The sequence below is a fragment of the Pinus tabuliformis genome, chromosome Q (genome assembly GCF_031772625.1).
Source record: "Pinus tabuliformis cultivar Carrire ecotype Pingquan chromosome Q, CPIR1, whole genome shotgun sequence".
Taxonomy (NCBI): domain Eukaryota; kingdom Viridiplantae; phylum Streptophyta; class Pinopsida; order Pinales; family Pinaceae; genus Pinus; species Pinus tabuliformis.
Window position 1 is genome coordinate 946,445,721 of NC_142296.1, and position 15,168 is coordinate 946,460,888.

At 39.9% G+C, this 15,168-nt stretch overlaps 2 non-coding genes across 2 annotated transcripts; one reads left to right on the forward strand and one right to left on the reverse strand.

Moving 5' to 3' along the window:
* The first annotated feature begins 4,889 nt into the window (after nucleotides 1-4,889).
* On the forward strand, nucleotides 4,890-5,049 carry LOC149222594 (U1 spliceosomal RNA). Its single transcript, XR_016249828.1, has one exon. It is a non-coding gene; the product is annotated as a U1 spliceosomal RNA (small nuclear RNA).
* Nucleotides 5,050-14,404: 9,355 nt separating this feature from the next.
* Nucleotides 14,405-14,600, reverse strand: LOC149222595 (U2 spliceosomal RNA). The gene has a single exon (XR_016249848.1). It is a non-coding gene; the product is annotated as a U2 spliceosomal RNA (small nuclear RNA).
* Between the last annotated feature and the right edge of the window lie 568 nt (nucleotides 14,601-15,168).

Here is a 15,168-nt window from a genome sequence, read left to right on the forward strand (position 1 = left end):
AACCAGTGTGGTTCATCGTCACGACGATGAACCACACTGGTTGGTTCGAAACGCGTCGACAAATGGTTTCTCATGTGATTTTCGCCGAAAAATCTCTCGCAAACTTGTTATGGATCACAGAAGCCTCAGCTCTACAATAATTTTTTTTGTTAATTTAATAATTTATTACCATTAATGATAATTATTCAAATTATTAGGTAATATAGAAACTTAAAGTATTTTTGAAAAAAAATTGATATTTATTAAGAAAACAATATACAATATTTCTTATAATATTTTTTCTAAATGTAATATCCATAAGCATAAAATTTCAGTTTGGAACATCTTTAGGCAAGGAGGAATTACCGTTGCTTTGAAAATAAATTTGATAAATTTGATATTTACTTATAATCTTAGTTTATTACCATTATAATTAATATTATATATATATATATATATATATATTGAGATTAATATTAATTATTTTTATTTATAATTATAATAATTAAGTAATTAGTTATTATAAATAATCATGGCCATAGTTGACCATGGACTCCTATAGTGGATGGGCACGAATAGGCATAACCACCATTTCAATGGTGACCATAATGAAGTCATGGTTAACTATAGAGACAAAATAGTTGAAATATGGTTGAAATCAACCATGGTCCAATGTCGCATTGTCACAAAGATTGTCTCGATATGAAAATCAGTAATGGTGAACCATGGTCTGACCTCGTATTGTGAGAAAGATTGTCTCAATCCCTCGGGTTCTAATATCAAAATATGAAAAATATTGTCTCAATCCCTTGGGTTTATTAATCCAAGGGTTCAAATTCCTAGGGTATAATATTATTCACATGGTTTATAATAGTAATCCTAAGTTTTAATATAAATCCCTTGTGTCTATAATCATGGTCAACCATGGTCCAACGTGAAGAAGAAGACTAGTTGCCTGTTCCAACGTCTCATTGTGACAAAGATTGTTTCAATATGAAAATCAACCATGGTCAATCATAGATCTAAAGGCTTTGGGAAGATATGCAAATATAAACATAGATCTATCTTAAGTCCTAATCTATCAAATTGCACCAATTGGGTAGTCGAATTGGCTTGGGAGTAAAACCAATTTGTTGTTATGTTGCATGTGGAATCTTAGTTTTTTTTTCATTCATTTACAACCAAAGTTCTAATTTTGGCTTATAATTTGAGATTTCTGGTCGGTGTTTCAAACTGTATGTGTTTGAGGAAGATAAATGAGTTCCCTAAAACAAAAACAAAAAAGTCTTAAACTTGTAGGTAGGATAATGCCCTACAAAAAATATATATTTCCTTTTCCAAATTGTTGGAGAAATTCAAAATTTATTTACAAAATTGTTATAGTCCTTTGTACACACATGTTTTAAACTATAAAAAAATTTCTTTGTACCGTTGTCTAGCACGAGGAAGTGACCAAGAATAAATATGGACGAATTGTACCAAAACAACCTTAGGTAGCAAATCAAGATCTATTTCTTCAACAAAGGGCTCATGATTTGTTTTCTTCAACATAAGACTCATGATTTGTAAGGCTCAAGGAGGCAGTAAGATTTCATTATAGCATGGTCCTTCTATTTTTTTGGTCTTTCGACAGTTGTCAAAGAAGCAATAATTAGTGTTATATGCTATCTATTGCCTTACAAGCATTAGTTAGTGTTATGTGTTATCTATTGCCTTACATAGGAATCATGATTTGTTTTCTACAACATAAGATTCGTGATTTCTAAAGCCCAAGGGAGCAGTAAGATTTCATTATATCACAGTCCTTGCCTTTTCTTGATATTTTTTTGTCTTTCAACAGTTGCCAAAGAAGCATTAATTAGTGTTATATTCTATCTATTGCCTTACGGCGTTTCCTTTGCAACATATGGTGCAAGTGCTAGTTAATAATATGTTATCAAGGGTGTTATGAAACCAGCTCACAAAAAGATAGAAAAGAGAGATAAAGCCCTTAGAATTCAGCCTCTTCGAGGGGGCAACCTCCTTTACATTACACAAATGAACAATTCTTGGATGATACAGATGACAAGACCTCCTTTCCATATATAGGAGTCTAAGGGGTCATAATATAATCGGAGCCGACATAACAATAGTAATGTAAGGGCACAACAATAACAATAGTGGGCTTCTATGGGGCACATTAGTAACAATATGGGCACTGCACGGGTACATCAATATAATAACGGGGTTGTACAAATAACAATAGGGGGTTACACTAGTAGTACAGGTGCCTAACAAAGGGACCCACTTTTAAATAATACCATTAAGATATCAATGCAAGAATTCATCATTCAACGTATAAAGAGCTCTCTTTGTCACCCTTAGGCCAAAGGAGTAGCAGCGTCTTCCAACGAGATATCGATGAAGAGGCCGACCAAAATTTGAAACATCAGCAGGGATAAATAGGATGACAAAGACTTGAGATTCTTAAGAGCATACGGGAAAACCCACAAGAACAAACATGCCATATCCCATTTCAAATTACGCAAGGACAAAAAGCAGTGGCACTCGATGCCTCCGACAACAAAAAATACATGCGTGCTTAAACTTGACATGATGGCGCCTATGGAAGATAGACCAATAGATATTACGACTTCACGACATGCATTACAATGCCTATAAAAACAAAAGGCGCACCGAAATCTCGCCATGGTCAAATATAAGAAATGAGCAATTCAAGAATGGAGACCTTGTACCAATATATGGCAATAAAACTAAGGGTAAGATGAGAAAATTGGAAATCACTAGACTTGGAACTTATATTGTCAAAGACATCAGAGCTAATTGCCTCGTCCAAATAGGAACACCCATTCTCATTCCTCGAGCGATGTTAGTCATCTCCCCACTTCATTCCATTTTGAGCTAAAACCAAATTGTCCCGTAGCCTGCGAAGAATGGCTTCTTTGGTTTGGTGTGAAGCGTGAAGTCAACTTTTTGTAGCTAGGGTGTGCCTGGTAAATAGGAAGCCACTGCTAGGAGTTTTTGGCCATAGGCAGCAACACATGGCGTCATTTAGGTAGCAGCGTGATGAGAGATATTACGCCACAATTCTGTAAGGGGTGGCCATCATTCTCATTGGTGTTGCCCTTTCGAGGCAAAGCATCTCAAACAAGTTTCCACGCACTTATTGACCACCTCTATCTGGCTATCAATTTGGGGATGACGGCGAGTGCTCACTTTCGATTGAGTACCCTAAAGTTTAAACGAATCCTGCTTGAAATTGTTGGTGAGTGTGGGATCTCGATTCAATGCAATGGAAAGTGTGATGGGATGCAACTTAAACATTGGGTCCGCAGAAACATGAGTAACCACAGAAGGTGTAAATGGGTCCGATAGGGTACAAAAGTGAGCACATTTGCAAACGTGGTCGAAGAACAGCATGGTGACATATTGGTTGTCTGTTTTCAGAAGGTCCACTGTGAATTCCATGGAAATGCCGGTCGTGATGGTGGTTGATATTGCTAGTGGTGGCGGTGCTTCTTCACCATCTCACCCTTGTTCCTTTAACAAGCACCACATGTAGGTACAAAATCCTAGATGTGTGTTTTCAAGCCTTCCTGCAAGGAAGAGCGCGTAGTCGATTTGTAGGTACCCTGAAAGCCAAAGTGCCCGTGGTGGGAGATGAACACAACTCCTCTAAGACGGGCATTGTTTTAAAGCACAATTTTGAATCAAAAGAATGCACGCTTTATGCTTCAAGGTATCTTGTTGCCGCGTGTAGCCCTCAGGGGGATTGGGATTCTCCTAAAGCACTTGGATGAATTGAACCGCCATGTCAATATCGAGCCATTCTTGACAAGCGTTGACGAGGCAATCAAGTACTGTAAGGATAGGGCAAAGAGAGATCCTTTCTCCTCATATTTCTGCAATAAAGCAGATGCCTCGTTGCCTTTGTTGTATATGATCTCATAATCATACGGATGCATCTTAGTGACCCATCTGTGTTTCTCCAAGGATGGTAACCTATCGTCGAGAAAATACTTCAAACTATGACGATGATCTCGATTTGGAAGCAACTCCATATAAGATATGGGTGTCAAGTCTCGACTACGCGAAAGATGGCCGTCATGTCTTTTCTCATAGGTGGACTTGCCCACGTTTTTGTCAATTGCATCAACATAGCGCCCACACCCCTACCTGATGCACCACATTCCAAGCGCAATTGGGCACTAGTAAAGTGGGTGCATTGCACATGGCTTCCTTTAAAGCTGAAAAGGCCCACTCGACAACATCGTTCCATACAAAAGGCACTTGTTTTTAAAGCCGAAAAGGCCTACTCGACAACATCATTCCAAAGTTACCGACAATATCTTACACGTAGCCGCAACAATTATTCCGTACATGGACGCATATCCACAATGGTAAGAACAAGGATCGAGCAAGGTTTGAACCTCAATGAAGGCCATGTTAGCTACCCAGTTTCACTAACGGGTATCAACAACGGCGATAATAACAGGGATGAAATTAACGAATTGAGAGTGCACCATGTTACCTACCCACTTTCAGTAATGGAGATGAACAACAAAAAGAATAATAAGGTAAAGATGAAATTAACAAATTGAGCGTGAAGAAAAATATAAAGATGAAATTATCAACGAGAGCAATAAGAATAAGGATGAAATTCTTCATTCAACACCACCAATAGTAATAAGGATGAAATTCTTCATTCAACACCACCAATAGTAATAAGGATGAAATTAAGCAATTGGGTGTGAATATTAATGAGGATGAAATTAAGCAATTGAGTGTGTATTTTTTAATTATGGATTGAGACATTATTGTATGGTGGATATATATATCCCACATTCAAAGTGGGGATGCACGGAAGGAAAGGAGGGGGTATAGAGGGGTAAGATGGGAATGTTCAAAACATACTTACCTGGGCGGGGTCAATCGATGATCAAGAAGGTCGATGGCCTAGGAAGACCACTTCCATTGCACTTGGGGGGGGGGTTTACCTAGCATCTCCCATCGAGGAGAGTGCACGTCATAATTTGTGGCAGCGGAGGCTCGCGTTCGCGCGGCCTCCACACAAAAATTAAAATCAAATTAAGTTAACTGCAACTACGGGAGCGTCCTTAAATCTAACAGTCTGTAATTCCAGTCCAATTAATTAGCGTCCGCAGCTCTGCTTTAAACCAAACTATTTGTAAATCCGGTTGAATAAATTACCGGAGGTCTTACTTCATGATTACATGCATAGTTGAGAGACGAGCGGAGTGCTCTGCTGCTGCTGCGAGGCGAGAGGAGAGGGATGCTACGCGATTCCGTGCTAATCTTCTTGTTACTGTTTGTTTGCAGCTGCCATTCCCTTTCACAGATTGATATTGGTGGTGCTAATCTTCTTGTTACTGTTTGTTTGCAGCTGCCATTCCCTTTCACAGATTGATATTGGTGGTGCTAATCTTCTTGTTACTGTTTGTTTGCAGCTGCCATTCCCTTTCACAGATTGATATTGCAGCTAATCTTTTTGTTACTGTTTTGTTTGTTGTTCAGATGCTATTCCTTTCACAGATTGATATTGGAGCTAATCTTTTTGTTACTGTTTTGTTTGTTGTTCAGATGCTATTCCTTTCACAGATTGATATTGGAGCTAATCTTTTTGTTACTGTTTTGTTTGTTGTTCAGATGCTATGCCTTTCACAGATTGATATTGGTGCTAATCTTCTTGTTACTGTTTGTTTGCAGCAGACGCCATCCCTTTCACAGGTTGATATTGGTGTTCCAACATATATAATAAACCCCACACCACACACGCCATTGATAGATTGACTCTCCACAACTCCAATTTCCTAAATTACAACCTCGTCTTCAATATTACTCCATACACCTCACGCTCAACTCAACTTTTTATTCCGGTTTATAGAGTCTACTTTTTCGGCTCTCACCTGAGAGAGAGAGAGAGAGATCCTGGTTTGGTTCATGTCCAGCAGTAGCAGTAGCAGTGGAATTTATATTTGTCAAACGTTTTCACTGTATACGGCAAACGTTTCTTTCTTTCTTGTAGTTGGATATTCATGATGTGTTTGTTGTGTCGTATTAAGGGGACACTGTGTTTGTGCTGCTTTTCCTTTTTCAAGGGAAAGAAACAAAACAAAAAATGGCATATTTACTATTTCAAATAGAAATTTGAATATAAATGGTATATATTTACTATATGAAAAGAGAAATTTGAATATACAATGCTGCAATGGGCCTGAGCATTGAGGAAAAGATCTTTGTCAATATCAAAGCCTGACCAACAAAAGGAAAAAAGGGGGGAAGGCTACAAAGCCCAATTACTGCATACATAAAAAAGAATTGTCACACACGCTCGCTCTCCTAACAAAAGCTAGGATCCAGATCTTCCCTGTGGAAAAGCCAAAAGAATGAAACAGCGCAGATTTATCAGCATCTGTCCTGCAGTTGCTGGGGCTAGCCTCCTCATTGGGTGTTAATCATTTAAGCATCCGATAGTCATGTAAGCATCTGACAGTGGCCGAGAGTTGGGACTCTGCTTCTTCCTCCTGACTCTACAAACGTGTTGAAAAGAAACTTTATTGAAATTCTCTCTCAACTCCCTGGAAAGAGCTTTCCGAGATTGGGGAAAGGGTCAAATTTTGGAGATTTACTTGACTATTAAGAGCTTTCCAAGATTGGGGAAAGGGTCAAATTTTGGAGATTTACTTTACTGTTAATCTGGTCAATGGCTATCTTCGAATTTGAATTTGCAGACTCCTTTTTCCTGTTGCCAGCCCTATCAGCAATCAAAGAGAGATCAGCGTTATCAACCAAGCTTATGCTTGGAGGTAAATTTTTAAACATGCACTTCTAATCTAGAATGAAGATGCAAATGATGACACGCTTAGCTTCAATGACATACAATTACACTTCAATGTTTCAAATCACTTGTAACCAAGATCGTTAGATGTCACTCTTCAACACAGGATTACAAAAATGCCAAATGCAATTAGTGAAACACCCCCAAGATTATTCAATGAAGCAGTGCTATTAGGACCATCTTAATTGTGCTTATTAGAATTCTTCTTACTTGTAATGTGGCAATTTCAAGAGAAACTTCAAGATTTTATAAGCACAATGAGATGATTATGACAATGATAGCAATATGTTCCTATCACTTACGTATGCTTATTAGAAGCTTTCTTTCACTTATTAGATTTGTAAATTTGACTCTAAGAAAATTACAAAATAACAAGAGAACAACTAAAAGCAACAAGATGAGATTGCTAACAGTGATGTTGGCAAATGAAATGCAGCAAAAGATTTCAAATATGTAATGCAAAAAACACTTATGCAATGCAACTCAAGACTAGGACTGCAATTATGGAATGCACAATGAGATGTAACTAACAAAGAGAATGAGAGAGAGTTAGTAACCCCAACAAGACTATCCTCGAAGTAGGAGAGAAATCGATGCAATCAAATACACTTCTTAGCACAAGATGATTAATTTAGGAATAAGAGAAATGCACCAGACCTTGAAAAATATCACTGTCAATTAGATCAGCCCACTGTCAACAAGAAGTCAATCATAAATGAAGCTAGAACAATGATTGAGCCTTTATAGTTAATGTGTGATGTTCTTTATATGTTTTTTGGCTTATCACTATTATATTTTAGAGTGATTATGTCACTGTATGTCTCACTTCAGATCTGAATTTGTTATGACAGATAACCAAGGATAGTTGAGAGGATCAAACAAACCCACAAGGCCTTGCAGCCATCCTCCAACGATTGAAATGCCAAGTTGAGTGACTCCTCCAAACTTAGATATTGGACCTGTACCCACAAAGTGATAGCCTTGAACAATGACAACATACCTTAAATCTTCCACGACTAAGGAAATGCAGATAGAACATAAAAACATACGCAGAAGACAAGCCAAGGCAAGTCAAATTTTCTTATTATTATTCAATAGTTCAGCAGAGAGAGAGAGAGTACAAAAATCAAATAGACTAGCCCAATACAAAGTCAAATCATCCCTGTCAGACTTTAGCCCTGGGCCCTAACCAGAAAGTCAACGCTGGTCAAATCAACAGCAAGTCACCTCTTTTGAAGCTCGGTCAAAGGCAAATTAATTTGGCCTCCATCAAGGGTCAAAGTCAACCCAAAACAGTCTCACAAATGCTGTTCAAACTCAGTCAAACAGCAGTCAGCCTTGCGGTCAAACAACCCTGTTGTCAATGCTAGTCAAACAGGCCCAAACACCTCGATTGCTGTGCCAATTAGTGTGGCCTCAAGAGAGTGAAATTCTGCTTCCAAAACGCAGTCAAAATTCGGTCAAATCATCAAGGGTCTACGCTGGTCAACAGTCTGAAAAGCTCGGTTCTGTTTCAGCCCAGAAAAACAGTCCTAGCTGCATGTGTGAGAGAGAGAGAGAGAGATGACCCCCAAGCTGTACAAACCAATCTGTTGAAGATAGACAAGAATTGTTGAGTGAATGGTGTCTAAATGAGGAGAGAGGTCTCATCTATTTATACACTTTGATGTGGGTGAAGAGGCACATCTATTGGGCTTCTTGAACCTACATTAAGCTGAGGCCGACCTTAACAATTTGTACATGTGACAGAATAAGTTCAAATTCACACTTCTGCTTGTCCGAATGAGATGATTTTTATATCAAACTTGGATCTCTCGAAAAGAGGAATCCAATGCAATAATCATCTCCATCATATGTGCTGTCCCAAGGTGGAATTTGGCCCTAGTTGCCAATTTTAACACTCCCTCTCAACTAGGGAGAATTCCACCTGCCAATCCATCTGTCATCATCATGCCATCCTGTCTTCATGCAACATCTCTGCTCTGCTGAACCATGAAGTAATAATGATGTGATCGAGAGTGAGTCACTATTGAAGGATCTAGGGCAATTAGGTGTAGTATGATTCTTCTTGACTTGAGAACAATTTGTGAAGTCTTTTTACAATTTGTCTTGTTAGCTTAATCTTCTTCTTCTTCTTATTAATGCATGTGTGTGTACTTCATCAAACTGCTACCAAAAACACAAGAACAAGAACACAAGATGTTGGCTCTCTGCCAGGGTCAAAACCTCTCTTCTCTTGAGAGGAAAACCCTTCGGTAAATTTCTCTTATTGAAGCTTCTTATTGATCAATGCCAAACCCTAGACCCTTGGGAAGATTATCCTCCAAGCACAACAGCCCTATCAGCAATCAAAGGGAGATCAGCGTTGCCCACTTATTTGTAGCCTCTCTGAATGCTTCTCTGAAACTCACTCCAAATATGAAATCCTTGCTGCCCCAACTTCGGTGGCTCTCCGTTGACAGGGTCCATCAAAATATTCCCATGTCTAGGACTTTTGTCAATATGTGGGTATACATTTATCCTTGCAGGATTTTTTTCTTTCGCGGTGAGCAACTCTAGTTTAGTGGATGACTTGAATGAGAGGACCTTTCCGGGTTTCCACACCCCCATTGGCCTAGCTTTGGGTCATTTGTGGGGGCATTAATAAAACCATCCTTTTATCGTATCAGGGGTTTCACCTATCTCTATTTGGATATGTTGTTCAAGTAAACATGTCTTTTCCTTTTTTATCATGCACCAGAGGTTCTCAATCCCGCCTAGCTTCACTAGTTTGTATGGGGGAAAACCCCGCCTAGCTTCACTAGTTTGTATGGGGGAGTTCTGAATTTACCACTCCCTAAACCCATGACCTAGGGGGCGGGGGGCAATTCCATCACTATGGCTATATGGCACTCTATGGTCTAGGCTCTGCGAGTTGAAAACACTTGACCTCTTCCCCCAACGGCATTGGAGGTTAAATCCTTGGTCGCCATGTCCCCTGCCGCTGTCATGTTAGAAGTGAGCTTGAGTTTAATTGTAGCATTCGAGAGGGTTTCCGTTGTTGTTACCATTCGCCGTAGAAGGCTCCTTGTGATCATAGCCTCTTGGAGCCGTTCCTCCATGCTACTATCCCTACATTCTCAAGTTCCTACATTTCTCTGTTCTTGTTCTCGGCGGGGAGGGGGAAATTGACTTATGAGTGGGGCCCAGGGACAACAAAAAACAACCCGGCAGAGGCGTGTGCTCTACTTCATGGATTGTTATCGTTGTACGCAGATAGAGTGAGGACGTTGATCGTCATTGGCGATTCAAGCATAATTATCAACCTTTTGGACCCTAAAAATGCTCCCTCTTAAAAGCAAGTTAGCATCGCTCATCGCTAGAATTCGAAAAGAGACCCTTCGTTTCCAAGAGGTTACCTTCTTCCGGCCCCGAGGGCTCTCAATAACCTCCTTCCAAGTGCCCGAGGGCTCTCAATAACCTCGTTCCAGGGCCCCGAGGGCTCTCGACCGACAAGCCGCCAGTGTTGCAAATGGAGGCACCACGCTGAATGAGGGGATCTTGGAAAATGTACTAAACAACAAGTTGGCATCACTCCTCTCAACGGACAAGCCAACAGTGTTGCAAATGGAGGCACAATGCCGAATGAGGGGATCTAGAAAAGAATAACAAATAGCAAGTTGGCATCAATCATCGCGAGAATTCGAAAAGAGACCCTTCGTTTCCAAGGGGCTTGCCTTCTTCCAGGCCCAGAGGTTTCTCAACCGATAGGCCAGGCCGTCGGTCTTGCAAATGGGGGCTGCACGCTGAATGAGGGGACCTTGAAAAATCAAAATACAAGAATTTGGGGTTTTATATTCCTATCCCATCCCCTAAATTTATTTTCAATTCACCAAACGTGATGGCATGTTTCGAGCTCGGTAGCAACCAACGCATGTCAAGTCAATTACTTTTGAGAGAAATTTTCGGATGAAACTGTGTGGAGGATGTTTAATCCTCTCCAATTACTTTTCAATTTGCCAAACATGAAGGTGTTTGTTTTCGAGCTCGACACACGTCGAGTCAGTTCACATGAGCTCAGTAACTGACGCACGTCGAGTCAATTCACGGGAGCTCAACAGCGAACACATGTCGAGTCAGTTCACATGAGCTCGACAATCGACACTCGTCGAGTCAATTCACATGAGCTCAGCGACAGACACACGTCGAGTTAATTCACATGAGCTCAGCGACAGACACACGTCGAGTGAATTCACCAAACAAGAAGGCATGTTTCGAGCTCAGCAGCCAACGCATTTCAAGTCAATTCACCGAACATGAAGGCATGTTTCGAGCTCAGCGACCAACAAACGTCAAGTCGGTTCACCAAACATAGAAGGCATGTTTCGAGCTCGAGGACCAACACTTGTCGGGGCAATTCACCGAACATGATGGCATGTTTTGGGCTCGCCGACCAACGCATGTCAAGTCAATTCACCAAACATAAGGCATGTTTCAAGCTCACCAACAAACACATGTCAAGGCAGCCGCGATGCCGGGTGAAAATGGGAAGAATGTCAAAGACCACTTGACAATTTTGGAAGGGGAGGGCTTAACATTTCAGGTTAAAAAAACTAAAATGGAAAGTGTTGGAGCAATGCTCTATATCTTTGAAATCAAAATCATCAGTGTCGAACTGGGAAAGAGAAAAATGATTTGTTAGAAGTGGATAGATAATACAGAATTGGTTGGAAAGCCAAAGAAGAATGACAATACCCCCGGCAAAGGCAAAGGAAGGAGACCTAACAAACCGATCAAGATCAAGATTGGGTGTCGTCAAATGACAAGCCCAAGAAGGAGGTGTAGCTCCCACAACCGTGGCTAGAAGTAGCAGCGCTGTGTTTGTTGGCAGCAAATAATAAATTTCTATCTCAAGTAGGAATAAGGAAGGGATGCTTCCCAGGGCCAACCGGTGTAGCGGATGCCTGGAGGAAGAGGAAGACTGGATCATTTACAAGAAACCTAGATAGGATCCTCCATGATAGCAATCACAAAAACCTGGGTCAAACAGGGAGGAAGACTCAATCTTCTACTAGTGCACTAAAGAAACCTAGATAGGATCCTCCATGGTAGCAATCTCCTACTAGTGCACTAAAGAAACCTAGATAGGATCATCCATTGTACTTGGATTCGCTCTAGATTTCGTTGTCCAATGATGATTAATTTGATCAAGGGGTTTCCACACCTCTCACATGCAGATGCTCTTCAAGTGCCATGATGGATGGATTCATTTTGCGACAAGGTGGATTGATGGCTTGAATTGCCATCATTAAAGTTCCTTGATCCTCCCACATTATTCCTATATGATGCTCTCTATGCATGATTCTCGATGTGGAGTTGTTGATTTTTGTGTTTTCGCATCCCCCTGGAGGATGCTCCAAATCTGGATATCTTCTTGCACCCGTCCTTCCTGCTCCTTACCTGTTTGAGTTTCAAATTGGCTATGAGGGAAGGCGACAATGGATTCCAACCTCCAATGGTCCATGGAAGATTTTCGATTCCTTAATTGCTGACGGTTGAGTTTTGAGTCCCCTTTCAGGTTTATGCTTCCACATTCAAATAAATTTATGGACGCTTCCGTTCCTTCTTGGATGCCACAACGTCGACATAATCCTTGGCAGGTTAGACTATATTCCCTACAGCAACATAGGCTGGTTCTTCCATGCGATTCCTCATTACAAACTCAAAAGCTGCATTGCTAGGGCAACCTCTTGAAGAACCATCAAGATCGAAATCGAATTTAGAATGGAGACTTCCACAACTGGACATATAGTAATTGGATTTCTGGTTTTTACAGCGTGAAATATATGTTATATCTATTTTTTGAGCCAACGTGGTTCAAGTGAAACACGGGCTAGCTAACAGAACAGTGGAAGAGCAGAGAACAGTTTTGCAAACGTTTGGCTCAGCAATATTTCATGCATTCCAATGTCACAATTGATTTTTGTTACCTTGAAAGAAGGGGCCCAAGACCAAAGTCGCAAATTCTCATTCCTATTTGCCCATCGGGTTTGGATGATGTTGTTCAAAGTGTCATCTGCCTTTGCCCAAAACGAGTCCAGCAATCCTATATCTGTGGAGAGGAGAAAATGCAGAAACAGGGTAACCATAGATTTTCCTAGTTTTAAAAGGAGCCATCGACAGCTGTTTTGAACAGTGAATGTGAGTGCGACCGAGACTCAGACCTATGGGTAAGTTGGGAGAAAAAAAGGACTTGGCCGTGCTGTGGTTTTAATTGTTATTGTTGTAACAGCGACAGCCATTGGAGGTTGCAAGTGCAAGCATTGTAAATTCCATTACCAGGATAACTAATAAAATAAAAAGGAAAACCCGTTGTGTTTATTTCTTTCTATTATTATTCCTTGAGCACATGCACATGCCTGAGTTTGTGTCCCACCCAACTTCCCAGTGAACTGAACTGAACTGAACTGTGCGTGATGCTCTGTAGGCAGGGGCGGTCTTTGTCCAATCACCCTTGCTGCACCAAATAGAGTCAGAGCACAGAGCATCTAAGTCTTTACCAATCAAAGTGAACTTCACATTCTTTTGCCAAAATGAGTTGAGCAATCCTGTATATATATTTTTGAGCACGCACCCTGCACTCTCCCTAAGAAATCAATCCCTATTCTGCCCTCGTCGCAACATCATCTCATTGACTGTTCTGCCTCTTCGCAACATCATCTCATTGACAATGAAAAAAAATCCCTGAACTCTCTAGAAACGTACTCACCCACATTGTCACATTTCAAAATTAAATTTTCAACGTTTCCCAGACTGCTGCTCATGTTGTTAGTGACATTGGAATATGCACGACATCCCTTTTGCAAAGTAGGCAAGCCATAGTTGAAATCGCTGCTGATATACATATATATAACCAAATTCAGATCGGAAAACGCTTCCATGCAGGGCACAACATTGAGAAAGTGCGTTAAAAGCTTAGGGAGTTGATAAAACTTATCAGTGGTATATATCCACCTTCAAAGCTTTTTACTGCGTTCTTCAAAGAACAACAGTTCAAGAATTGAGTCTGTAGATCGATCATATTGGATTTAGGACGACTGAGCACTATGGAATTGATCGATTATATTGGATTTAGGACGAGTGAGCACTATGGAATTGAGATAGCTGGACCATGAGATTGAGCACACTATGGAATTGAAATTGAGATAGATAGCTGGAACATACGCTTGAGCACTATACTATGGAATTGAGATAGATAGGTGGACCATCAAAGGCTCTACAGACAGACTGTTTCTGGGTTGACATCAGAACGTGATGGTGAAGTTCGAAAAGCTGCAAACGGGGAAGAACTGGAAAATACCCAAAACGAGCGACAGTAATAATACCTGCTGGACTTGGGCGCGGTAAACAACACGATATCTGATCAAGTCAATGCGCGGCTAATCAGCAGAATAGAATAGAATAGAATATAGAACACAAAATTTCATTTCATTCACGGTAAATACAAGTTGTTCAATCCTAACAAACAAACCATTACATTAACATTCAACAATTTATTATTATTTAAATAAATTTGGTCTTGTCTTGGTGGGGTGCGCCAGGCTGGTGCTGTAGTGCAACGCACAAGCGACGCCCGAGAGCCCCAATAGCAAGCTATTGTAAGTGGGCCCTCCCCCTAGAAAAATACATTTAATATCATGTGGTTCTATGAACCACGTATCAGATATTAAACTGATAAGAACAGATACTACACTTGATCTTAGCCAAAGGCCGAGAAAGGTATGCTTTTCCTCTTCTCTTTCGCTTCTTTTTCTATTGCTCCCTTTCTCCTCTATCCCATTCAACCATGCATGTGGGATAATTCATTTTTATTTCTTCTGATACCCCTCACCATTTAAATAGACATGCTCTTTAATATCAAACTTATATTTTCAATATTCTCACCATTTTCACCTCCCTAGATCTATTTTACTTTTCCATTTGAGGGATCAAATCTCTTTTCACTTAAAAGAGGTTTCCCAGATTTGATGCCAATCTCTTTTCACCCTAAAAGAGGTTTGCCATATTTGATGCCTTACGGCGAATTCAGATGGATGTTATAATTAAAATTATCTAGAAAGTACAAATATGAACTTTATTGCTTTTTATATATAAATAAAATTAACTAAATATCACAATATTATCTACTATTAAAAATATGAAACTTCATATATATAATATCAAATTAATTAATTATATGGGAAAGAATCACTAAAGATTTTTATTTCTATTTTTTCCCTTTCCATGTTATCTTAAACTTGTGGTGGATGTAATAATTTATATATTAATATAAAGGAAAAATTACACTATTT